Source organism: Propithecus coquereli, unplaced genomic scaffold (assembly GCF_000956105.1).
Source record: "Propithecus coquereli isolate 6110/MARCELLA unplaced genomic scaffold, Pcoq_1.0 Scaffold193, whole genome shotgun sequence".
NCBI classification, from domain to species: Eukaryota; Metazoa; Chordata; class Mammalia; order Primates; family Indriidae; genus Propithecus; species Propithecus coquereli.
The window spans coordinates 1849877-1855055 of NW_012144190.1; positions in this window are offsets into that span (position 1 = coordinate 1849877).

Below are 5179 nucleotides of genomic sequence, written 5' to 3' on the forward strand. Positions count from 1 at the left end.
GGGCTCCCCTGTGTTCTTTCTGTCCCCGCCGCGCTCGTTCCTTCCTGGCCTTATTTGTATTCTACTCCTTCTCCCTCACCCCGCTCCCGCCGCGCCCTCTCCCTTGCTTTCCCTTGCTCCCACGACGTCTCTGCTGCGGCCCCGACCGCCTCCCTCCTGCGGCCTCTGCCTCTCCCGCCGTCCGGTCCTGGCACCTGGTGCTGGCAGCCCCGCCCCTCCCCCATCTCCCTGACCCCGACAGCTGCAGCTGCTGAGACCGCCCCCCCCCGTCTGGTGACCCCGATGACCCAGAGGGCAGGGACGGCTCCTCCGCGTGCTGGTGATATTTTCATCCTGCCTCGTGTTTCACCGTTTACGAAACCCGTTTCATGTCCTGCCAGGTCCTGGGACCGCCAGCTAGTGCGTGTCCGTCGCCGCAGCTGCGCGTTCCCGTCTGTCCGCCCCACGCGGGGCGTCATCCCATGACTTGGAAGGACGGCAGGACACCTAACCTCGCTCTTCTGTCTTCCTGTCCCTCTCCGCTCACCTCTCCTGTCTGTGTCTGTCTCTGCCTTATGTACCCTGTTCTTGTCCGTATCAGTGAGCTCGTTTTTTGCCTTTTTTTTTAACACCGTGAGCACAGGCGTCGTGTCGTGTGTGTCTGACTTTTCCTCGGCGCGTCTGCTGCTCTTGCTCGTGGCCCCCCCTCCCCTGCATGCCTAGTTACTTGCGACCCTCGACCCCCTGTTTGTTGCACTGGAAAAATGATCTGGGCAACTGGGCTGAGGGCGGGTTCCTCTGCAAACAGTCCCCGTTGTCCTGCCCGTGTGGGCCCCTCCGCTGGGTAGAGCTCCCTGTGGCCCCGTGGCCCGCATCAGGGCTGTCCGAGCGGAAGTCTAAATCGGCCCAGGCCGGCAGATCCTGGGGAAAGGACACCACCCTGCTTGTTCACCCCAGGGGTTCCCACGGGTTGCTGTGCCCCTCCACGTTGACCCGTGTCTTCCTCATGGTCTGTGCCAGCAGTTTGATGCTTTTAAGATTGTAGGGTCCAGGTTGTTTTCAGCACAATGACCTGACCCAATGTTGCTGGATGCGAGAGTCCCTGGTCTTCACCTTCTTTGCCATTTCTGTCCTGTCCCTGTCCCTGGCGCGGGCGCTCTCCGGTTCCCCGACACGTGCTCTTCCAGTCCCGTGTTTCTCAGGCTGCTCCCAGCTCCGCTTCCCCTTGGTTTCTCTCTACTGCCTCTGCCCCACCATGGAACTTTGCTCTTCCTCAGCTGCCCACGTTCTTGTCACCTGTCTGTGTCCTCTGCCTGTCTGTCCCGCTCTGCTCTCTCTCCTGCTCTCCCAGGCCCGTCCTGTCCTTCCTCCTCTGTTCTCCGCAGCGCCTTTCTCTGGCACGCCTTTGGCTTTGTGCTGCTTCCTCCTCCTTTTCTCACACTTGTCGTACTTTTCTCTCCCTTAGCCACACAGATGGCCACGGGGTGGCTGCCGCCCCGCCGAGGCAGACAGCGCTCTCTGCCAGGCTTGGGGACATTTCTGCTGCACTGTTGCGTTCCCAGACAGACCAGCCCTGTGGCAGGCCGGGCTGTGACCCATCCTGGCTTCACTGTGCCTCCTGCCCTGGTCTCCTGGCTGACACCCTGAGGGCGTCCCCCCACTTCTGTTTCTCTCTCCCTCCCTCTTCCTCTCTCCCTGCTCCCTCCTTACACACTCACTCCCCATCTTTCCCCTTTTGTTCTCTTCTGTCTACCCTTCCTTGCATCCTTTTTCCCCTCTCCCTCCCTCCTCCCTCCCTCCCCTCCTCCCCTGCTCCTCTGTCTCCATCTTCTCTCTCATCTTTCTGCCCTCTCTCCAGCCCGTCTCCCTCCTGATTCTCTTTATCTTCTTTCTCTGTTCTTTCTCTCCTCTCTCTTTTTCATTTTCTTTTTTGAGACAGCTTCTCGCTCTGTTGCCTGCTAGAGTGCCGTGGCGTCAGCCTAGCTCACAGCAACCTCCAACTCCTGGGCTCAAGCGATCCTCCTGCCTCAGCCTCCCGAGTAGCTGGGACTGCAGGCATGCGCCACCATGCCTGGCTAATTTTTGTATTTTTTGTAGAGACAGGGTCTCACTCTTGCTCAGGCTGGTCTGGAACTCCTGGCCTCAAGGATCCTCCCGCCTCGGCCTCCCAGAGTGCTAGGATTACAGGCGTGATCTCGCTCTACTTTCTCCTCTGTCGCTCTTTCCCTTTTCTTGCTCTTTCTTGTTTCTCCGCTTCTCTTGCTCTCTCCTTCCCTCGCTCTGTCCTGTCTCTTCTCCCTGCTCTCAGCTTCTCTGGCCTTCATCCCCTCCTGTCCTCCTTCCTCTTCCCCTCCTTCGCCTCCCTCCCTCCCTGCTTTCCATCCTCTGTCCCATGGCCTCTCCCTCCTGATTCTCTCCCCTGGCCTCACTCTCTCCTCTTTCTCTTCCCTGGCTGGAGCCCCCCCCCCTTCCTGGCCTGTTTGCCACCTGAGCCCCGCTCCCCAGCCAAGGCTCTGGGTCTCTCCTATTTCTCCTTCCTGTCCCTTTTCCCACTCGCTCCTCCTTCTTTTCCTTCCGTTTCTGACTCCCCCGAGTCCCTTCCTCCTCCCTCTCTCCTCCCTTTCTCCCTTCTCTGGCACCTCTCCCTCCTTTCTCAAGGTCCCCTCCTCCCCGCCCCCCTGCCGTGTGGTCCTTTCTCTCCCGTGGCCTTGCACTCTCTCCCTTGCATTTCGAATTTTGAATTTCCACCTTTTCTCTCTTCCTCCTCTCTCCTTTCAATGTCTCTTCCCATCTCCCTCTTCCTTCCCCCTCTCTCCCTTCCATCTCCCTTCTCTCTTCCTTCTCTCTCTGGTCTCTCCTCTTTCCTTTCTCCTCTGAACCTGTCTCCTTCTCTCCCCCACCCCCCTTCCTCTTCCCTGAGTCCCACTGGCCTCCTGCCCTCTTCTCAGGGAGGCCCCTGCACCCTGGCCCTGAGGCTCCTCGCCTGCCCTAGGTGCTCTGAGGCTTCCAGGTCCTGACCAGGAGGCCAGCCCAGAGCAGAGCCACTGAGCCAGAGGCCCGGGTGTGGAGGGACCTCTGTGACACCCCTTTTCTCTCTTTTCTGTTTGTCCTGGACTCTGGACACTGCTTGGAGGAGTCAGGCCTGCCCAGGCCCAGGAAGGAGGAACAAGGAACAGAGACAGGAAGCACGTTGCCTAAAGACACACAGCATGTAAGTGGCAGGGCCAGGACCGGGTGGGCTCCCCTGGGGTTGCAGGAACTGGCTCCTGGACTCTGAGCTTGGTGAGAAGGGGATGAGGACTTTCTGCTCTGTGCTCCTCCCCAACCCTCCACCATCTTCTCTTCCTCAAGCAGCTTGGAACACCTCCGTGCTGGGAGGACCTCACAGATGAGAACGTCGGCACCCACTGTTTCTGAAAACCAGCCACTGCTAGGCTTCCAGGGAACCGACCTTGCCTGAAGGACCAACAGTGCCCCCTGCAGGGCACTTCTCTCCATTGAGAGCAGCCACAGGGATCTGCCGGAGGCATTCTGAGTGCGTGGGGTTCTCTATCGCCACCAACTGGCACCGGGTGGAACTGCAACCAAGCTGTATTAGACACTGAGAATGGTCCCAACAAAATGAACAATGACTTGAATGCCTGGGGCAGGGACAGGGGCTTTGGGGTGGGGATAGGGGAGGGGGAGAATGCAAATTCTGTAAAAATGAAAATTTTACTCCTAATAAATATATAAACATCATACCCAGCTAACTTCTTGGTATGCCAATTTAAACCTCTGAACTGTTCAAGTCATTCTAATGGTGAATTCTCTCCTGTATTCCCATGGAAATGCAAGTGGGACTTCATTAAGAGAGACAAAAGAAATGGGATTTGGTTTACACAAGCTTGGTTGGGAGACTGCATTTCCAGGAATTGGGCCAAATTGTGTTTGTTTCCTTTATAGCAACATTGCTGCGCTTTGCTCATTGGCAGGTGGGTGGAAGCAAAGGTGGATGGACAGCTAAAGAGGTCTCAATAATTAGCCCCTGCTCCTCTCCACGGTGTCTCTCTGACAGGTTAAATAAACAAGCATGTGGAATTGTTTCCAGAAGCCACAATTTGGGCATAGTAAAAAATTACAAAACTCTAAATACAGTCTTCTGTATTTTAAAAGATTGCTTGCCATACAACTATGTGCTGAGAACACCTAAATGCCAATATGAAACCCCAGGCTGGGAAGGGGGAAGCTTTCTCAATGCCAGGGAGCAAGTGACATTTTGTGGGGCAAAGAAGGTCATCCAAGGGGTGTGCGCGGACAGGGGGAGCAATCCCTTTGCTGGGCATTTACCTTGCAGCTGCTGTCACATCTTAGACCAGAAGTCACGTGACTGGGGTGAGCATCCAGGAGGGAGAGAATACAGGCTGAGCTGGGGTCAGGACAGTGGCAACAGAGAGGGAACATGGCAGAAAGTGGGCACTGGGGGGGCCATGGGAGGGCTGTGAGCAGGGGAGCAGTGGGGTCAGCTCTGGTGTCAGAAAGCCCCCCGTGAAGGGGAGGGGACTGGAGGGGGATGCTGGAGGCTGGGAGGCCAAGGAGGAGGCTGATGGTCCCGGTGGGAGAGGATGAGGCTGGAGCTGGGGCTGAGACCATGGGGACAGAGGTGAAGGGATGAGGCCAAGAACTTTAGGAGCAGGGATGGTGGTTTGTTGGGGGACAGGACTGCAGCAAGGCAGCACTGTGGTCTGTGAGGTTGGGCAGGTGGTGGCAGCACTCACTGGGACAAGGATCCCTGGAGGAGCACCCAACCCAGGTAGGTGGGAGGCACTGACATTTTCAGTGGTCCCTGAGGCATCCTGGAAAGGAGCCCAGGAGGCAGATGGGGCCCTGGGTCTGCAGAGCAGGTGGGGATTGGAGCTAGAGATGGATTTGGGTACTGCTGGTGAAGAGGGGCTGTTTGGAACCTCCCGTGCAGAGAGGGGGTGGCTGAGACCTGGAGTAGCAATGGGGCAGCATGCATCAAAATCACACATATACCTTTTTTTTTTTTTTTCCTGAGACAGACTCTTGCTCTGTCACCCAGGCTAGAGTGCCGTGGTGTCAGCCTAGCTCACAGCAACCCCTGGGCTCAAGTGATCCTCCGGCCTCAGCCTCACCAAGTAGCTGGGATTACAGGCACGCGCCACCATGCCCATCTATTTTTAGTAGAGACAGGGTCTCG